The sequence below is a fragment of the Salmo salar genome, chromosome ssa09 (genome assembly GCF_905237065.1).
Source record: "Salmo salar chromosome ssa09, Ssal_v3.1, whole genome shotgun sequence".
Taxonomy (NCBI): domain Eukaryota; kingdom Metazoa; phylum Chordata; class Actinopteri; order Salmoniformes; family Salmonidae; genus Salmo; species Salmo salar.
Window position 1 is genome coordinate 16037707 of NC_059450.1, and position 22699 is coordinate 16060405.

Sequence of the window (22699 nt, forward strand, 5' to 3'; positions counted from 1 at the left end):
CCTGAAACTAGTAAAAGACAGTGGTTACAGCATTACCAACAGCAGTATCTGTGAAACCAAGAGCAATTACATTATGTCAAGTGACACAAACTAGGGATGGGTACTTGAAATCATTTCACTATTCGCATAATATTGCAGCAGTGCGATTGGCAGGGGCTGGTGAGTTTTACACGGGAGGGAGAGTGAAAGAAAGAGAGTAGCCATACAGACTCACGATATTTAGACAAACTTGTAGATTCCATTTGTTATCTAGGCTACCTGGGCGGTAGGTAGCCTAGTGGTTAGAGCGTAGGACTAGTAACCGAAAGGTTGCAAGATCGAATCCCCGAGCTGACAAGGTAAAAATCTGTCTTTCTGTCCCTGAACAAGGCAGTTAACCCACTGTTCCTAGGCCATCTTTGGAAATAAGAATTTGTTCTTAACTGACCTGCCTTTTTAAATGAAGGTAAAATAAAACAAATCCTATCTGGCTAGCTGGCTAGCTACCTAGGCTAAAAGTAATGGAGGCTATTTTGCTGATCTTCCTGTCCGCGGCTTCCCATCCTTGTAGTTGTAGCCAACTCCTCATTTAACTAATTCCGTAAATTGTAATTGACAAGAGATCTCTAACGTTGGAGCCACTGACTAGACAGTGCCACTTTTATTGGCTGACAACAACAAGAAATGTGTGAAACCCATGTAGGCTACTACGGTATGTATTTTTACGGGGCTCACATCATAAAATACACAATCAAAAGTTAGCTGTTTTACTGAATTAATAATTTCAAATCCCATTGTCTTACGTACGTTAATGTGTCAATTCCACCTGCACTGATAGGTTGAGGGACGAGCGTCGCGGAGGAGTGACACCATCTGACGTGAGACAATGGGTATCGCCTTGTGTGTAGCAATGTCACATAGATCACTTAATTTACACAAAGCCTTTTCATTGTTAAAATACACCTATGATTTTTCTTTCTTCAAAAATGAATAGCAGCGCCCATCCCTAAATAACAAGCAAGTATCCACATTAGGGCTGCATTAGTCGAATAACATTTGCGTAATGAATTACAGTACATGACCAAAAGTATGGGGATGCCTGCTCATCAAACATATCATTCCAAAATCATGGGCATTAATATGGAGTTGTTCCCCCCTTTGCTGCTGTAACAGCCTCCGCTCTTCTGGGAAGGCTTTCCACTAGATGTTGGAACATTGCTGAAGGGACTTGTTTCCATTCAGCCATAAGAGCATTAGTGAGGTTGGGCACTGATGTTGGGTGATTAGGCCTGGCTTGCAGTCGGCATTCCAATTCATCCCAAGGGTGTTCGATGGGGTTGAGGTCAGGGCTCTGTGCAGGCCAGTCAAGTTCTTCCACACCGATCTCGACAAACCATTTCTATATGGACCTCGCTTTGTGCACGGGGGCATTGTCATGCTGAAACAGGAAAGGGCCTTCCCCAAACTGTTGCCACAAAGTTGGAAGCACAGAATCGTCTAGAATGTCATTGTATGATGTAGCGTTAAGATTTCGCTTCAAATGGACCTAAGGGACCTAGCCCAAACCATGAAGAACAGCCCCAGACCATTAGTCCTATTCCAAGCTTTACAGTTGGCACTATGTATTCGGCAGGTAGCGTTCTCCTGGCATCCGCCAAACCCAGATTCGTCCACCAGACAGTGAAGCGTGATTCATCACTCCAGAGAACGCGTTTCCACTGCTCCGTAGTCCAATGGCGGCGAGCTTTACACCACTCCAGCCAACGCTTGGCATCGTGCATGGTGATCTTGTGTGCGTGCGGCTGCTCGGCCATGGAAACCCATTTCATGAGGCTCCTGACAAACAGTTATTGCACTGACGTTGCTTCCAGAGGCAGTTTGGAACTCGGTACTGAGTGTTGCAACCGAGGACAGACGATTTGCTGTAGTGTTTAGTCTATATGCTGGTAAGGAGGGGGAGGAGAGGTGGGGACTGCAAAGACCTTTGGGATGACTAAACTATATACAGAGAGGTAGGCTATGCCGTCTTAGACATAGTGCAGCCTGGGTTATTGAAGACTCCACAGAACAGTGTAGTCTGGAGTATTGTGCAGAATCATTTCACAAGGCTTATTACACCACAAAGAGAGAGAAAGAGGGAGAAGAAGAATGAAGGAGTGAATGGGAACATCACCAAATAGAGAAATTGCACACCGTCATGTGTTTGAATAAGTGAATCGTTCAATTTCTTTGCCTCATCCATAGTTAATAGATAATTGCCGACTCATGATACACTACACCTGTCCCATTACAGCTAGTGGTGTAGGTTTACTACAGTGCTGCTGGGATAAAAATATTAAGGAAAGCAAAAAACAATTGGCCTCAGAGCTCAACTACTGTGCTTCTGGCCAATAGGTGTAAAAGTGTTCATCAGTGAATGCCCCGTGCGGTGAAGCCAAAGGCACATTCCCATATTGGGGAAGTAAATAAATAAAAATAGGCTACATCTAACCATGATTCCCAGCCCATGCATCCCTTCTACTCTCTTTACACACACAGTAACATGTTCACCCATCTTATTACAGACACACATTTACAGTGCAAGATTTAGTTGATATTTGAAAGCTCTCAATAGATTGTGTGAAAGGTAAAACAAAGTGATTCATACATACAAGGCAAGCATATCAAGCAAAAGTGGACCACAGGGCCAAATGGGATAAGTGGTGCTATGCAACACTAGCAGAACTGCTAGCAGATGGCGGTAAAGGCAACTTACTCCTCCAGATTACAGAACAAAGTATTTCTACAGGTTACCTCTACTTTGAGAAACATGCATTACAGTGCGGGACACTTTGGACGCACGAAAGAGACATAAAAGGTGCCAAGGAAATATTACTTGGATACCTTGTAATGCATATTTTTCTTAGAGCTAGTAGTGGGTCTATATTTTGCACTGTGACATCATCTCCAAGGCCGTGACAGCAAATATACATTTCAGTCATCTGCACACATTCTGCAAGCAAGTTCACATCCATTCTCAGGGTCAAGTCAGAGCTGCTAGACATCATATGAGACCAGTTAATATTACTAATATTTGTTTGTTTTCACTTGCAAACAGAAATGGAGGCACACATTTAAAAAAAAGTAATGGAATATCATGGAGAAAAATATATATACATGTGTGTGTGTCTCACCGAAGCAAATACATTAAACGCATAATACTAGTGAGTGAAACTCCCAACATGGTAGCCATGTAGAATAGCCAAGCTACATTGAGGGAGGGTTTTGAATAGGGCAAAACGCAAGCATTGAAAACTTTAGACAGACACTGCTCACAGATGCTTTATAACAATAGGATTAAGGAATGATTCAACCTATTAGTTGCCCCGAGTTGTTAAACTATAATCTCTATAGGCCATTAAATTTGTTTCTCTCCAAATGACTAAACCAATGAAGCCGATAACATGTGGGCTAAATGAGCTCATAGCTGTCTGAAACTGGTTCAGTATCAGTGAGCCAGAAAGAGAGAGCTCCAATCATCCCAGCAACACAACACAGTCAGAAAACTATGATGAGTTGTACGTACATTCTTCAAAATAGAGGTCGACCGATTAATCGGAATGGCTGATTAATTAAGGCCGATTTCAAGTTTTCATAACAATCGGAAATCGGTATTTTTGGACGCCGATTTGGACGATTTTTTTGTGAAAATAGTAGGCCTACATTTCTTATAGTCAATCCTGCCAATGTTGTTTGTACCTGGGTTTCTAAACTTGTAATGCAAGGCAGCACAGCAAGAGTTGATTATCCCTACCCAAGTTGTTTTTCAGTCAAGTATTGTAGCACAAACTGCACACTATGTGGGGCAACAGAACTGCCATATAATTTAGGCTAGGTTTACTTGCCCTATCATCATCATCATGTTCTGGGAATAAATCACATTCTCAAATGGCTGAACCAACTTCAAATTCACGCAACTCAAATGTTTGCAAAACATCTCACACGGACATCAATGCATGGTTTAGGCCCGACTTCTTAGTGCATAAATTAGGCTCGATTTTTGGGATTTTAAATGGACATACCCTATTATCCATCAGAACACAAAGGAAAAAAAGGCATTATGGAAACTTCGATACAAGTGGCAAGTAGAGAACCAATAACCAGAAAACGTACTCACTCAAACACACAACTTTGGAGTGAATAATGAGAAGAGTCTATTTGCAATTGGAAAAGCTAGGCCTTATCTTTACATTACGTTGGAAATCTGGACCGAAAACCTGAGCAAACTGGGTTACATTTAGAAATTGTTACCCCTTTAAAATTCCCCCACAATATCTGTGCTGAAATGGGCCAATTAGGCTACAGTCACAAACCGTGGGAAAAAGGAAAATGGTCCTGGTAGTGACGGAGAACAAACTCTTGCTTTCAACAAATGTGTTAGATAGGATATGTCTACCATGACTGACAGCGAATGTGTAGACATGCATAGCATGTAATTCAATGTTAGCAAAGTTGTAAATAAAACACAATACCAATAAAACTGAACAGGGGCTCGTTTGATTGATGCATTGGTAGGCCATATCGATATCAGTCAACTCTGAATGGGTTATTGTTGCTCATGTATTTGTTCAGTGCCATGTTGGATGCCAAAAACCTCTGTGGCAACTAGGCCTACAGTCCAGTAAAAACATTGATTAAAACGTTATGGTCATGGAATAGGCTATTTGGTGCAACATCATAGCACTCAAGACAGTTTGCCACTCTCTGTAGGCCGGTATATGATTCTGGCTGGAGTGAAGGGGGACACCCCCCCCCAGGCTAGAATAAGACTGGGCTAGGGAGAGAGAGATCGTGTGTCAAATGTCAAGATGGCATTCAGACTGCAATCTTGGCACACATTCATTTTCAAAAAGACATGAGCAACACAGAGTTCACTGATATCAACCTATAAATGAAGGCCATTAATCAAATGAGACCCACTAATGGAGAGCAAGCACTGTGTTTTCTTCACACAACTGACCTCTTATGGGTCTTTCTATAAAGAAATAGGTCCAACGTGTGACACTGGGATCAACATTTCAAAATATATCGAAATTAAAATAAGAATTTATGCAATTCCAAATGAATACATAGAGGAATAAAAGTTCATATATGCAAATTAACCCTTAACTCCAGCTATACAACAACATAGGTCTAGGACAATACATCCTTTAAGCAGGGCTCAAACAGATATTGGCAAGTGAAATTCAAGGACTTTCAGGAACTGTTTCAAACGCTTAACTGTAATTTTCAAGGACCTCAACCTTATACAATTGTATGATTTATATAATTGTACATACAGTGCAGTCGGAAAGTATTCAGCCCCCATGACTTTTTCCAAATTTTGTTACGTTACAGCCTTATTCTAAAATGTATAAAATAGTTTCCCCCCTCAATCTGCACACATGACAAAGCAAAAACAGGTGTTTAAAAACTTTAGCAAATGTATTAAAAATAAAAAACTGAAATATCACATTTACATACAGTTGAAGTCGGAAGTTTACATACACTTAGATTGGAGTCACTAAAACTCGTTTTTCAACCAATCCACACATTTCTTGTTAACAAACTATAGTTTTGGCAAATCGGTTAGGACATCTACTTTGTGCAAGACGCAAGTCATTTTTCCAACAATTGTTCACAGACAGATTATTTCACTGTATCACAATTCTAGTGGGTCAGAAGTTTGCATACAATAAGTTGACTGTGCCTTTAAACAGCTTGGAAAATTCCAGAAAATGTCATGGCTTTAGAAGCTTCTGATAGGCTAATTGACATCATTTGAGTCAATTGGAGGTGTACCTGTGGATGTATTTCAAGGCCTACCTTCAAACTCAGTGCCTCTTTGCTTGACATTATATGGAAAATCAAAATAAATCAGCCAAGACCTTAGAAAAAAAAAAAGTAGACCTCCACGAGTCTGGTTCATCCTTAGGAGCAATTTCCAAACGCCTGAAGGTACCACGTTCATCTGTACAAATAATAGTACGCAAGTATAAACACCATGGGACCACCCTGCTGTCACACCGCGCAGGAAGGAGACGCGTTCATCACATACTTTGGTGTGAAAAGTGCAAATCAATCCCAGAACAACAGCAAAGGACCTTGTGAAGATGCTGGAGGAAACAGGTACAAAAGTATCTATATCCACAGTAAAACAAGTCCTATATCGAAATAACCTGAAAGGCCGCTCAGCAAGGAAGAAGCCACTGCTCCAAAACCACCATAAAAAAGCCAGACTACGGTTTGCAACTGCACATGGGGACAAAGATCGTACTTTTAGGAGAAATGTCCTCTGGTCTGATGAAACAAAAAGTGAACTGTTTAGCCATAATGACCATCGTTATGTTTAGAGGAAAAAGGGGGAGGCTTGCAAGCTGAAGAACACCATCCCAACCATGACGCACAGGTTGGCAGCATCATGTTGTGGGGGTGCTTTGCTGCAGGAGGGACTGGTGCACCTCACAAAATAGATGGCTTCATGAGGAAGGTAAATTATGTGGATATATTGAAGCAACATCTCAAGACATCAAGTTAAAGCTTGGTCGCAAATGGGTCTACCAAATGGACAATGACCCCAAGCATACCTCCAAAGTTGTGGCAAAATGGCTTAAGGACAACAAAGTCAAGTTATTGGAGTGGCCATCACAAAGCCCTGACCTGAATCCTATAGAAAATGTGTGGGCAGAACTGAAAAAGCGTGTGCGAGCAAGGAGGCCTACAAACCTGACTCAGTTACACCAGCTCTGTCAGGAAGAATGGGCCAAAATTCACCCAACTTATTGTGGGAAGCTTGTGGAAGGCTTCCCGAAACGTTTGACCCAAGTTAAACAATTCAAAGGCAATGCTACCAAATACTAATTGAGTGTGTAAACTTGTGAGCCACTGGGAATGTGATGAAAGAAATAAAAGCTGTAATAAATCACTCTCCACTATTATTCTGACACTTTACATTCTTAAAATAAAGTGGTGATCCTGACTGACCTAAAACAGGGGATTTTTACTAGGATTAAATGTCAGGAATTGTGAAAAACTGAGTTTAAATGCATTTGGCTAATGTGTATGTAAACTTTAGACTTCAACTGTAAGTATTCAGACCCTTTACTCAATACTTAGTTGAAGCACCTTTGGCAGCGATTACAGCCTTGAGTCTTCTTGGGTATGACGCTACAAGCTTGGCACACCTGTATTTTGGGAGTTTCTCCCATTCTTCTCTGTAGATCCTCTCAGGCTCTGTCAAGTTGGATGGGGAGTGTTGCTGCACAGCAATTTTCAAGTCTCTCCAGAGATATTCGATTGGGTTCAAGTTGGGCCACTCAAGGACAATTCAGAGACTTGTCCCGAAGCCACTCCTGCGGTGTCTTTGCTGTGTGCTTAGGGTCGTTGTCCTGTTGGAAGGTGAATCTTCCCCGCAGTCTGAGGCCCTGAACGCTCCTGGAGCAGGTTTTCATCAAGGATCTCTCTGTACTTTGATCTGTTCACCGTTCCCTTGATCCTGACTAGTTTCCCAGTCCCTGCTGCTGAAAAACATCCCCACAGCATGATGCTGCCACCACGCTTCACCGTAGGGATGGTGCCAGATTTCCTCCAGACGTGACGCTTGTCATTCAGGTAAAATAATTCAATATTGGTTTCATCATACCAGAGAATCTCTTTTCTCACAGTCTGAAAGTCTTTAGGTGCCTTTTGGCAAACTCCAGAGCTCTGTCAGAGTGACCATCTGGTTCTTGAACACCTCCCTGACCAATGCCCTTCTCCCCTGATTGTGCAGTTTAGCTGGGTGGCCAGCTCTCGGAAATGTCTTGGTGGTTCCAAACTTCTTCCATTTAAGAATGATGGAGGCCACTGTGTTCTTGGGGACCTTCAAGGCTGCAGACATTTTTTGGTACCCTTCCCCAGATCTGTGCCTCGACACAATCCTGTCTCAGAGCTCTACGGATAATTCCTTCAACCTCATGGCTTGGTTTCTGCTCTGACATGCACTGTCAACTGTGGGACCTTATATAGACAGGTGTGTGCCTTTCCAAATCATGTCCAATCAATTGAATTTACCACAGGTGGACTCCAATCAAGCTGTAGAAACATCTCAAGGATGACCAATGGAAACAGGATGCACCTGAGCTCAATTTTGAGTCTCATAGCAAAGGGCCTGAATACGCATGTAAATAAGGCATCAGATTTTTAATTTTTAATACATTGCAAACATTTCTAAAAACCTGTTTTCGCTTTGTCATTATGTGCTATTGTTTGTAGATTACTGAGGATTTTTTATCCGTTTTAGAATAAGGCTATAATGTAAAAAATGTGGAAAAAGATCAAGGGGTCTGAATACTTTCTGAAGGCACTGTACAGGACCTAATATAGAACACCCTGCCCCACAATAGCCTGCAAAAAGCAAAGAGAAAAAAGTAGGCCATTACCACCAAGAATAATGCATGTTTTAGGCCTTGCCAATGCATTGATATTCAAATTATTATTACATACTAAAATATGTGAGAATAATGTGAGCATCGCCTGACTAAATAAATTGGATGCATACAGGGCGATTTTTCTGTTGCATGAATCTCACTATTTGAATCTCACCATTGCTGTTTTTAAAATGAGAACGTGACCAAAAACTAGGTTCCTTTTTTAATGAAAGGTTTTGTATGGAAAGCCAAGTTGAAGCCAACAGATGTTGTCATCCTCATAACACCCGCAACAGTAGCTTCAACAGCGGCTGCAAAATCAAGTAGGCTACTTCAAGCCCCTTGTATTGTTTAAAATTGGAGGTGGACCATGTATAACAAAATGTATTTGTCATGTTATTTCATTACCAGATAATACTGTTAATAAGCCCACTAGGCTATGTAATTTGTTTTCATTATATCTAGAATAATTCATAGGAAGAGTGTTGGGTGTTGCGCAATAATCTATCCTATACAATTGTGCTCAGAAGACTGTGTCCAATCCTAGGCACAAAAACGTATGAAAATATGAACACATTACCTTGATGCGTTCTCTGTTAAATCTAACGAGACCCTGCTGTAAATCATGCAGACCACAGATGATCAACATCAATTCGCTAGGGATATTAGATCCAACGTGGATCCAGGAACACCGGGGTAACAAACGAGACACATTCCTTAGCGTAACTATTCAGCTGGACACTAAATGAGCATCCACCAAATATTATGCGACATTATTGAAGAACCACATTAAAAAAGTTATCAAGGTAAGGTGACACTTTCAGTTGGACACATTTGATTTTGCAATCACATTTATTATTTTGGATTTCTGTGCCCATGAAAACGGTTTCACCCCGTAACATAAGGAGACACTAAATGTTATAGTTACACTGCATTTCTGAGATCTCGATACAATCTGTCCCGACAGCTAAATCCAGGATTCTTACAGGGTTGAAGTTCAATGTCTAATTTAACTGATTTAATGCTTAATATATGAGATAACGACAACTTACACTGCCATAAACGCAAGGACAAAAAAGTCATGTTTTAAGTCACGATTTTGGACAAATCTGTCGAGACACCAAACATGATAAAGGGTTAAACAGGTTTTAAATCAACTCGTGAATTTGATTGAAAATAGCTATGATCCTCCATAATATCTTAATGTAATGACATGGAAATCAATTGCAGATTATTATCAATGACCTATCAAGAGCTGGAACAAGTTGTCCAGTGTAGGAATTCCTCACTGGTACCCTCGTTTATAGAAAGACCTTTATGCAGACCAGACACAGAGTCAAAAGCACACGTCAGCACATTACGATGCACTGGAACTAACTTTAAAAACATAACCGAGCCTACACTTTATGGAAACGTTTACATTCAGACAAGGCAGCTAGTCAAGACAGAGGTATTGGGACACAGCATGAGGTTTTGCGGCGGTCATGTGAGGTATGGATGGGAAAAAAAATCTGCCATTTGCTCCCATTCAAATTAGCCCAGGTTACCTTGTTCAATCTCATTCATTCTCTTAAACTAAATACCATGAATGTTCTCTCATTAAGAGGTAATGTGGTTTGAAATGTCAAGATTCAACATCATTTGGCTGATATCGTTATCAACAAACTGCATACCTCGTAGACAAGAGGAGGGGGTAGAGAGGATAAGGATGCTTAGTGAGGTCTGTGGGGATAGAGTCCAGCTGGGCTCCCCTGAACCCCCCTCCTTCCCTTGACAGAGAGGCACGTACCACCCGCTCACAAGCACAGACACAGATTAAAAAGACAAACACACGCCATAGCCCTCGCTAAGTAGGGCTGTCTCCAAGCAACAGGCCTGTAATAGTGTTTTGACTGCAGTGCCCCCCCCCCATACACGATGTATTACTCTGTGTGGTGAAAGGTCAGTCTGCTTTTAGTGAGTACATGCCTTATGCCAGCAGTAATCACTGATTGGTTCCTGTATATTTAGAACTGGTTAGGAAGGAGCAGTGGGATGGAGTATAGACTACTACAGCATATTGTATGTTATTAAAGCTCCACTCAGACCTCTTATTGAGGTTTCATGTTCAAGAATTGAGATGCATTACAGTAACTATACCAGCTATAATAGGACACGAAAGACGCTTAATAATCACCTCACTCTACACTCTATTTAGCTGCAATTGGTAGGCAGTGAATTTCATACTCAAAATGCTGCTCGCTTCAAGGGTGTGTGTGTGTGTGTGTGTGTGTGTGTGTGTGTGTGTGTGTGTGTGTGTGTGTGTGTGTGTATACGTGCTAGAGAGCAAATGTATCATTCATTTGATAAGAGTGAATGAACACTGGCTAAATCATGAATGATAACTTTCATTGTGACATGAGAACTGGCTGATCAAGGAGCGACTCAAGCTCAAACTGTGACAATAGGTTACATTTTACTTTCAGTCAAATTATCCAGTTTCAATGTTCTCTATATATCTTTCCAATCAAATATCAAACATGTATGTACAATCTTCTCCATGAAAGCTAAATTGAGAAAATATAACTTGAATTACAATTCAACTTTAACTGACTGTGGTAAATCAATTTCATATATTCAATGCCAACAAAGCATTCGCTGGCTGCACCTGCCAGTATAGCACAGTATCAGCAGCATACCCTGGCTGCACATGCCAGTATAGCACAGTATCAGCAGCATTCCCTGGCTGCACCTGCCAGTATAGCACAGTATCAGCAGCATTCCCTGGCTGCACCTGCCAGTATAGCACAGTATCGGCAGCATTCCCTGGCTGCACCTGCCAGTATAGCACAGTATGAGCAGCATTCCCTGGCTGCACCTGCCAGTATAGCACAGTATCGGCAGCATTCCCTGGCTGCACCTGCCAGTATAGCACAGTATCAGGAGCATTCCCTGGCTGCACCTGCCAGTATAGCACAGTATCAGCAGCATTCCCTGGCTGCACCTGCCAGTATAGCACAGTATCAGCAGCATTCCCTGGCTGCACCTGCCAGTATAGCACAGTATCAGCAGCATTCCCTGGCTGCACCTGCCAGTATAGCACAGTATCAGCAGCATTCCCTGGCTGCACCTGCCAGTATAGCACAGTATCAGCAGCATTCGCTGGCTGCACCTGCCAGTATAGCACAGTATCAGCAGCATTCCCTGGCTGCTCCTGCCAGTATAGCACAGTATCAGCAGCATTCCCTGGCTGCACCTGCCAGTATAGCACAGTATCAGCAGCATTCCCTGGCTGCACCTGCCAGTATAGCACAGTATCAGCAGCATTCCCTGGCTGCACCTGCCAGTATAGCACAGTATCAGCAGCATTCCCTGGCTGCACCTGCCAGTATAGCACAGTATCAGCAGCATTCCATAGTGATTCTACAGTCACAGTGGCATTAGCTGGTGTTTTCCACGAGCACATGGAGAAGCCAGCCAAATAGAAAACGTAGCCAGCCAAGCCCCTCCTGTTTCTTTTGCCGAACAAGCGCTACTGTCGTGGCCTCTGGTACATTCTAATGCTAGATTGTATTTTCATCCTGCAACTATCAGGAAATAACACTTTTACTGTGTTAGTTTCATCAGCTGTTGTACAATGAGATATAAAAACACAGGAAAACATTTATTCTGAATCCACAGGGCCTTTAAAGAGTCCTGTAAGAGTCTGACTTCCACAGGGATTCAAGCTTCTTCTCAAGAGGCATTTTCTCAGCTATTAGAAATACAGGTATGATTGAAGAATGACGCAGGTGTTATCACAGGCTTTGCTACACAGAAAGTAGCAGTTGACTACTGTATTGTCAACATTGATTAAAATCCTTAGACCTACAGTAAATCCTATTTCTTTTCTCATATTTTGGACCAGAGTGAGGCTCTCTCCACTAGCCTACCTATTGTTCCTGCAGTGAGGACTCACCATCTTCATAGAATGTTTTCATAATTTATCTGCAGATAAATCGCAAAAAAGCCTACCAGTATGCAAATTAGGGATCCAAAAGAACAGCTCTCTTATCGATATATCCAAATTGTTATCCAAATTGGTAGTTACAGTCTTGTCCCATTGCTGCTCCGGTATGGACTCGGAAGAGGCGAAGGTCGAGAGCCTTGCTTCCTCCGAAACACAACCCAGCCAAGTCGCACTGCTTCTTAACCCGGAAGCCAGCCGCACCAATGTGTCGGAGGAAACACCGTGCACCTGGTGACCGTGTCAGCGTGCACTGCGCACAGCCCGCCACAGGAGTCGCTAGTGCACGATTGGACAAGGACATCCCCGCCAGCCAAACCTTCCCCAAACCCGGATGACGCTGGGCCAATTGTGCGCCACCCCATGGGTCTCCCGGTCGCGACAGAGCCTGGACTCGAACCAGGGTCTCTAGTGGCACAGCAGACTGTCAAACCAGCAGTGTTACTACTTGATCCCTACATGACTACACAAAGCCAAAACCAACAACTAGGCCTACTAGCTACCACTACCGTGCACACCACAGTGATACTTGGCTGAGATATTTATGTGCGATACAGTAACCATCTTATTGTCTGAATATACTTAGTAGTGTGAAGCAGGGGTACTGGGGGATAATATGCTGGGATATTAGGGATAATATATTGTCCATGAATCACCCATCAAGAAACCAATGGAGGGTTCTGCCACCCTCATTGGATGAAGCCTATATAGACAGCCTACCTGCAGCAATACCAAAGTAGACTGATAAGTGTTCCTCAGACATTACACTGGCACAGGCGGCATATACACGCCAATCTGATGAAAACCTCAGGTGGATTTGTTTGGAGAGCTTTAACTTTGCATTATGGTATGCAGAAATATGAAATGTAGTACAATCATCTGAAATGGCCACGATAACGCTATAAAAAGGTGCATTTTGTACCATCAAAGTTCGTTGTGCTTGAGTACTTTCTCAATACCATAAAGGCTGGATTCTACTTTAAATCAGGAAAGAAGGGTGTGAGTAATGTGCACATCCTAAACTATCACACAGATGTTGGGCCAATATTAAACACTATGAAAACAAGAAATAAAGATTGCAGACAGCATATGCCATAGCCATGAACGGTTAATTGTGCATTTAATAAGTCTATTATGAAGCGGACTAACTTGAGCCAAACAATTGCTGAACTAATATTGTGCAGCAGCACACCGATTGAGAAGATACCCATAATGAAGAGACCCCAGAACCTAAGGTTCTTCTCTCATTGCTGTAATCAAATTCCCCTGCTTATCTTTTGGCCTGAGTAGAGTCAAGTTCTTCCAACCTGGTGAGACTCTAAACAAACTGACCCACACTCCTATGCAACGTAGAGGCCGAACTACTGTAGCCTAGGTAAAACATTGTTGCTGTGCTCTCGAGTTAAAATGTCATACTTTTTCAAGGGTTGAACGATTCTTAGGCCACCGTTAACCCACATTGCTCAATAACGGCTTAGTAAGTACAGGATCTGACAGCAGCTCATGAATATAATCTAGCCTATATCAAAACAACATGTTAGAACAGCCTCTATGTCATAGCCAGCCGAGACAGGGAGACCTGAAGGGCGGTGCACATTTGGCCTTGCACCATCTGGGTTCGTCAGTTGCACGGTGTTTCCTCCGACACATTCTGGGTTAAGCGAACAGTGTAAAGAGGAGGACCCATGTCTCGAACGTCACCGCTCCCGAGCCCGTTGGGGAGTTGCAGCGATGACACAAGGTCTAACTACCAATTGGGTATCACGACAATGGGCAAAAAATACATGACTAATAAATGAAGCAAATATCTTACCCAAACATATTGTGAACAAACATGTAACCTGAACATGTAACTTCCTGCCAACACACCAGGCTTTGAAAAAAATATAAATAATTCCCTCCTAAGTGCTTACATTTCCTAGATGTATACATATCTACAGCTGGATGTTTACTGTGAGGAAGCTGAAGTTGAGCCTTGTGAAAAGGCAAAGCAGCAAAGTGTAAAGGTCCGTTTAAAAATCAACCAGATTTGATTGACACCCCCGGACCAACTCATCAGAATGCCCCAACTAGCTATTCAGTCCTGTAAAAATATTTCAAAGATAAATACACAACGCAGAGGACGAGAGGTCAACAGAGTACTAAAGGTCAAGAGGAGTAAAAGTCAATGGAAAGTGTTTTTTCTGTAATAGGGGATTAATGATCAATGGGTCAGAGACATAGGCGGAATTTCAGTCCGGGACTCATAGCTACATGGCAAATTCTCATTGGTCCAAATAGTTTATACATTGAGCCGGAAATAGGATACTTGTTATTTGGCCATTGGCCCAGTTTTATTGCAAGGATTTCTAATTGGTCAACCACAGGCTAGGGCTGGGCTATAAAACTACATCCTGTCCTTTTGTTCTTTGAAGAGAATCACTGAGGACAGGGGAGAATTAACATCTACCTCTCAGCATAACATCTATGATTTGTCCTCTTTGAATAAACCTATTTTTCTCCCCCTGATTTGCTTTGGGGTCTGTGTTATTGAAGAGTAACATCAACTGTAACATCAACTGCTAACAGTCCGATGTGGCCGCGATGAAGCGCAAAAGAAAGGGGCAGGCGATTAGAGCTTTGATCAGCATGAAAATTCAAGCCTGATGCTACCTGAGCCTGATGAGCCCTACATTAAAGACATTGTATGAGCCCAAGACCAAAAAAAAACGAATAATTGTGCTGTTAATTGTAATTATCCGAGGTCCCTCTTTGTGACACCTGATCACACTACTGAACAGTAGTACATGTGTGACAAAACTAGAGCCTGTAGGACCTGCCTTGTTGATAGTGCTGTTAAGAAGGCAGAGCGGTGCTTTATTATGGACAGACTTCTCCCCATCTTAACTACTGTTGTATCAACATGTTTTGACCATGACAGTTTACAATCCATGGTTACTACAAGCAGTTTATTCACCTCAACTTGCTCAATTTCCACATGATTTATTACAAGATTTAGTTGAGGTTTAGGGTTTGTCCCAAATACAACGCTTTTAGTTTTTGAAATATTTGGACTAACGTATTCCTTGCCACCCATTCTGAAACGAACTGCAGCTCTCTTAAGTGTTGCAGTGATTGCCCTCGCTGACTTGTATAGTGACGAGTCATCCGCATACAGACACACTGGCCTTACTCAAAGCCAGTGGCATGTCGTTAGTAAAGATTGAAAGAAGCAAGGGGCCTAGAGAGCATTGGCTTTGTCCAACGAACCATGACGGAGTTTGTGCTTACAAAAAGAAGCCACTAATATCGTTTTCTATTACTTTTCAGAATATAAATATCACTTCCTTTTTCTCTATTGTTGCTTTCTTCCTTCCGTGCTCTCAACAGTTAAATGAAGTGGTGTTGTCCTTTTTTTCATGATTGTAATTACATGATTGAATAATATCGGACTACAATAAGATGCAGACTGCTTTCACTTCTCTTCACGAGGATGGAATTTGGATCTGACTAAATAACTGCTATATGCATTCAGACCATCGCACACACTCTCAAACCGCCCGGGAGTTCTTTGGGCTGCTGTATTTACATTTAGCAAACAAGAGCAAGCTTGAATCCTCATTTGAAAATCTTTTTTTTTTTTTTTTAATCTCAAAATAAAAAATGTCCAACAAACTATTCTAGTCTAGCTGTTTGTTGGGACTCCACAGGAGCGAAGGAGAGGCCAGCGCAGGTGCGTAATTGAGAACAGTGAAGACAGTAGTGACGGGGGGTAAAAGTTACATGTCAAAATATTATTTTTAGACGATATTATAGCGATATTTGACTCAAAGTAACTTTGTCAACAAACAAACAAAAATCTACTGTAGGTAGTGCTAGTCGGCTGTACCAGCGACAAAAATCTGGGATTTTTCCTCCTATAACTTGTTCATCTATTTTTAAACACTGGGCCAACATGTTTCCTGCACTTATTACGTGAGGTCCCTGGCAATTCCCAGCCCTAGAAGACAGAGGCTATGAATTAGAAGCTACAAATAAGGCTAATACTGCATTGAATTGATTACCTGCACTACGCAAGACAAAGGCTGAAACATTACCTTTCAGATGAATTCCTCATACGGTGTATGCGTTTCCATCACAGGCCGTCACTTCCTTGCATTGGAGCCTTTTCTTAATATTGTAATGACATTCTTGAATAATACTGTATATGGCCTATTTGGGACTAGAATAAGGTGCAGACAGCATTTTCTTCTCATCATGATTGAATAAATAACTGCTTTAGGCCATGCATTCAAGGCTACTTGTTGTTGGTCATAAATGTGACAGGCTTTCAGCAATATAATAAGCAAGACGTTGATTTGACGAGGGAGAAAGATTCCAGGAAAATGGATGGGTGGCCAGAGGTAGGCTATGACATGTTTGTACACTGAGTGTACAAATATTAGGAACACCTGCTCTTTCCATGACAGACTGACCAGGTGAAAGCCTTGATTGATCCCTTATTGATTTCACTTGTTAAATCCACTTCAATCAGTGTAGATGAACAGGAGACAGGTTAAAGAAGGATTTTTAAGCGTTGAGACAATTGAGACATGGACAGCGTATGTGTGCCATTCAGAGGGTGAATGGGCAAGACAATTTAAGTGCCTTTGAACGGGGTATGGTAGTAGGTGCCAGGCGCACCGGTTTGAGTGTGTCAAGAACTGCAACGCTGCTGGGTTTTTCACACTCAACAGTTTCCCGTGTGTATCAAGAACGGCCCACCACCCAAAGGACATCCAACCAACTTGACAACTGTGGGAAGCATTGTAGTCAACATGGGCCAACATCCATGTGGAACGCTTGACACCTTGTAGAGTCCATGACCCGATGAATTGAGGCTGTTCTGAGGGCAAAAGGGGGTCCAACTCAATATTAAGAAGGTGTTCCTATTGTTGTGTACACTCAGTGTGTGTATATATATATATATATATATATATATCAATCTTGAATAGGATCATCTATTTTGGTAGCATTTTTTATGGAATTGATGTTGAGAGAGTGATGTTCATTCATATTAATCCATCATGGAGATACTGTATATCAGGCCTATTATTACGGGAGCATAGGCTGTGGCTACAGCAAATTTACCCGGCACAAGACAATTTTTTTACCAGCTGATGAGATGATACATGCATTGTGAACTCCATACCGAACTGTGCTCCATACCGAGATGCGCTGTCGGTCTCCACCCCAATCCCCACGGGACACCAACTTTCGAACACCACCTCACTCTGTGGTGATTGGCTCGTGATATGCTAGTGTCAAAGGAGGCCGAACCAACGAGAACATCAGATTCTCCGGAAGAATTTCAACCAATGGCCTGGCCTCCACACTCCCGACAAGAGTAGAGTAGCAGAATGCCCATTCACAGGGATTTCAAGTGAAAGGCACTCACACATTCAGAATAGGTTATTTGTGGGTGCATTGTAGATATGAAACAATAGCTATAGATGCACTACGGAGAAATCTCGAATAGTTTGTCTAATCTCAGTTTGTGTGACAAAACAAGCAAGTATAGTGTAAAGAATCATTGTACCATCTAAATCGCGTTGAAATATATTTTCCATAACCAAAAATATTGTATTTTCAGCTGGTGTACAAAACCGAAAGTAAAAGACGCAAAAACAAAACGGGAAGCATAGAAATAGCTCACGTAGAACAGATCTACCACTTCTTAGAATAGCTTTCAATGAGAATGACAGATCAATAACACATTTCCATGTGCATTTGGTCGGGTCGCCCAAAAAGTTACTAATTGCAGCTTTAAAACTCCTACATACTGAGCATGCAAAGTATAATTTTCTTATGATGCTTTGGTTTCGGCCTTTCGACTGTCTTCAGAGCCTCAGAGGTCGAAAGGGCGAAATGTTAGCAAACAGTGATCATTTGCTAGAGTAGTGTGCAGGAATCTCATGGAATTTGAGCCGGTGGTCTCGTGAGTCCTGACAACAGACTCCTATCCCTGAACATCAAGCCATGCCAGCCTCTGACAACTTCAAAACTACAAACCATACACCACACTAAGAACATATTTCATCTGTCAGTGATAAATCTTCACCTTCTTCTGCAGTGTTGTCCTAATGTCAACTGTGACTCTCCAGTGCATGGTGTCCTACAGCTACTTCGCATTAGTATAAAACATTTAAAAGAAGATACTTTTCTAAGTCCACCTTGGCCTAACAGACTCTTAAGAATGGTGGGAACAGTGACTGGTCAGTTTAACTCAGACAGCCACAGAACATCAATTAGCCTACACTATGGACTGAACACGGATTACCAACTTTTCAAGTTCAAACAACAGCTGGGTTTATTCAACTCAGTCCTAATTCAGTCAGAACTGGCCAAGTATGAAGCCAGAGAAAAGAGAAAGCGTTGCTTGGGTACTGAACAAGACCCAGGGAGCCAAAAGCTCTGCAGACAGCCCCATCTCTCTCTGTGAAGGAGCAATTTGAGTCTCATTGATTTGGCTTCTTCCATGTTCCTTGTTTGAAACAGCCCATCTCCTACCTAAGCTGGTTAGGGGTTCCCTTATCTCTCTGTTACTCTCTCCACCCCATCCTCCTGCTTCACTTTCAGTGCTTTGGGAGAGCTGCTGAGGGAAGGGGAAACAGGAGTTATTCACAGGCAACACAGGCAAAGCAATACCAAGATTACACTGTAATTCGTACAGATTTAGAAACACAAACATATTGAATGACCATCCATAAAGGGGTTAGTTTTGCACTTTATCGTTGTACAGTTTATTTTGTTATCTGCAACAAAGTGGGAGGAGCCGTTCATAGAGACCGAGAAAGATTTGCGAGAGGCGGGCCTACAGCAAAAAGACACAAAGACGATCAGCGCTAAGATTATTTTAGTGATAAAATGTCTTTGTAATACTGGTCTATGCCCCACAAAAGTATTATGACTGTTTAAGTGTAGCTACCCAGGAAATGATTGATTAGGATGAATATACTATGAAGTATTTCAGTTCAAAGTTTCAACCAGCAGTGATTTACTTGCACTGTGAAAGTATCAGAGCTCATAAAGTATACATCCCTCAAATTGGAACCAATACTAAAAATAAAGCATATTATGTGTTGGGCTATATTTCCAAAGCTGATGTTGTTAGTAATGCTATATGCATTTCTCCTGCACTTTTATAGCCACACACTGTTTGTGTTTGGTGGAATTTGGGGGAGAGCTCTGCAGTAGTTGATGGGCTCGCATCATCACCGACACTACCTACACAGATGAGCTATCAAATTGTTTGGGAGTGAGCTGGTAACAACCTGTTGACAACTAAAAATACTCCTCTATACAGGCTGGAAATACATAGCTTATTATTATTATTCAGAAACCTAGTCTGTAATAATGTTTTCCTCTTGTTGCATTAACTGTGCTATAGCTAATTAGACAATGCTGAGCCAAGTAGACTCAGTACAATCATAGGGCCACAATGCACGGGGGTGGACTGGCAAGGCCTGTACAAGTATAAAAACAGCAGCTGAAAGATTAAAGTTTCAGAGAAAATCTACATGAGGAGAATAATGTGATACCAAACATAACCATCAAAAGATATGAAGAGGGTGGTGTATGACATTTTCAAATCAAATAGAAGCAGCTGATCTGCATCATGTTAAAATCTGCTTCCACTAGAGTGTCAACCCATTGCTGCTCGTCAGCATAAGGCACCGTCATACCAGGATGGAAAGGAAACACAAGAGGACTTATACCATAAAAGGTGGACGCATGTGATCCTACAGAAATAAGGCTGTGATTTAGGCCTATTGAAGCGGTCACCAGTCCTAGCGTTTGATTTGTGCTTCTTACTTTGTTTAGGCCTACAAATGTGTAGTTGAAGAAGTACTCAAACAGCATAAGTTACTATATAGCATAGTGGCAAAAACAAGAACTTTTCTATTTGTGGCGAACATGAGTTGGAGTTTAAGTACTGCCAACAACACCCGACAGTAGCACCCTATTATAATTATGTGTGCAGATAGTGTTCTCAGTTGCAGTGAAAAATGGTATTGGGCCACAGGACAACTGTAATAACTTCTCCATTACCAGCCAAAAATAGTTGCTTATATACATAGCTACTGGTACTAGCTACTTCAAACGGCATGATAGACATTGTGGCACATTCTTTAGTGGCACTTTCAAATGAGGCATTTTATGAGTCCTAGTTGTCAGCATGTTTTGCCAGCGTTTGGGACAGTAGTTTATGACCCATTTTGAAATTAGAGTTATCACATACAAATTATAGAATTTGTCAGTCTGACAAAAATGTGCTTCATTTAGGAAAAATGAATGGTTTAAAATACGAAATGTGTTTTTTTTTGCTGAAAGACTATGCCCATAGCTTACCCATGTTGCGGCACAAGAATTTAAGTCAATAAGTCATCGTTTTAGTCAAAGTATGATATATTTGGGCTTGAAGTTGGAAATTCAGATATTTTCCATGTCAATGGCGTGTTTCCCCTATGAGATGACATGCTAATAATTTTCCGTCTACGAGCTGGGTTTTATTTGACTATTACCACCCTCCAGCATGGTATTGTTTATTAATCAGAAACACCTGCAAAGTTCTACCTCTTCACGAATCGGGACTGAGCTGAGCGAAACAGCTTTTTGCCATAGCCTGCCTATACATGGTCACCTGAGCCATGGAGAAAATTCTAACATTTTCGCCAACAAATTATCATAATCCATTGGATAATTTGTCAAGTTTCATTTTTTTTATTTTTATAGCTAGTCTGTATGTATATATCTATATATATAAAAAGACAATTTCATAAATGGTAAAATTGTGTATATGATATGATTGCATTTTGGAACCACGCAACCCCCAAGATGAATGGTTTGACCATACTCCACTGCTTTGATTGGTGCAGCTAGAAACCACAAGTGTCTATCCTATGACAAAAAGGCACCCATAAAAGAATATTCCACTATCATGTTTATCTATTTTGTTGTGCTGTTGTTACATTTCTATTGGTATTGTCTTGTTTCGTGTCTGATACGCTCAGGGTGTGGTTACTTATCATTTGCGGCGTGCATCATGAGCAAAGTCATTGTAGCCCATCATTTCACTTCCACTAGCTGTGAGAAACATGGCATGAGCACAGGCTGACCTGGTATTGCTGTAGCGCAGCTGAAAAGCCTGCCAACATCCTACCAAAGGTTGCACTGTGTCCATTATAATGTAGAAAAAAAGCAACTAGTCCAAACCGTTCACTAGTTAGGCTATTCATATTACCAAACCGTTCACTAGTTAGGCTATTCATATTACCAAACCGTTCACTAGTTAGGCTATTCATATTACCAAACCGTTCACTAGTTAGGCTATTCATATTACCAAACCGTTCACTAGTTAGGCTATTCATATTACCAAACTGTTCACTAGATAGGCTATTCATATTACCAAACCGTTCACTAGTTAGGCTATTCATATTACCAAACCGTTCACTAGATAGGCTATTCATATTACCAAACCGTTCACTAGTTAGGCTATTCATATTACCAAACCGTTCACTAGTTAGGCTATTCATATTACCAAACCGTTCACTAGTTAGGCTATTCATATTACCAAACTGTTCACTAGTTAGGCTATTCATATTACCAAACCGTTCACTAGTTAGGCTATTCATATTACCAAACCGTTCACTAGTTAGGCTATTCATATTACCAAACCGTTCACTAGTTAGGCTATTCATATTACCAAACCGTTCACTAGTTAGGCTATTCATATTACCAAACCGTTCACTAGTTAGGCTATTCATATTACCAAACCGTTCACTAGTTAGGCTATTCATATTACCAAACCGTTCACTAGTTAGGCTATTCATATTACCAAACCGTTCACTAGTTAGGCTATTCATATTACCAAACCGTTCACTAGTTAGGCTATTCATATTACCAAACCGTTCACTAGTTAGGCTATTCATATTACCAAACCGTTCACTAGTTAGGCTATTCATATTACCAAACCGTTCACTAGTTAGGCTATTCATATTACCAAACCGTTCACTAGTTAGGCTATTCATATTACCAAACCGTTCACTAGTTAGGCTATTCATATTACCAAACCGTTCACTAGTTAGGCTATTCATATTACCAAACCGTTCACTAGTTAGGCTATTCATATTACCAAACCGTTCACTAGTTAGGCTATTCATATTACCAAACCGTTCACTAGTTAGGCTATTCATATTACCAAACCGTTCACTAGTTAGGCTATTCATATTACCAAACCGTTCACTAGTTAGGCTATTCATATTACCAAACCGTTCACTAGTTAGGCTAT

The 22699-nt window shown here is 41.4% G+C and overlaps 1 protein-coding gene across 3 annotated transcripts in view; it reads right to left on the reverse strand.

Annotated features, from left to right (window-relative positions):
• Nucleotides 1-22699, reverse strand: part of LOC106610788 (SR-related and CTD-associated factor 8) — a 37466-nt gene that overhangs the window by 12027 nt on the left and 2740 nt on the right. The window contains exon 2 of one of the 3 annotated variants that reach the window (XM_014210367.2): nucleotides 18919-19003. The exons of 1 other annotated variant lie outside the window; for it this stretch is intronic. The gene's annotated coding sequence lies outside the window, so the exon portion shown is untranslated. The remainder of the gene's footprint in view (nucleotides 1-18918; nucleotides 19004-22699) is intronic. One more of the 3 variants, XM_014210368.2, reaches the window with a different exon arrangement.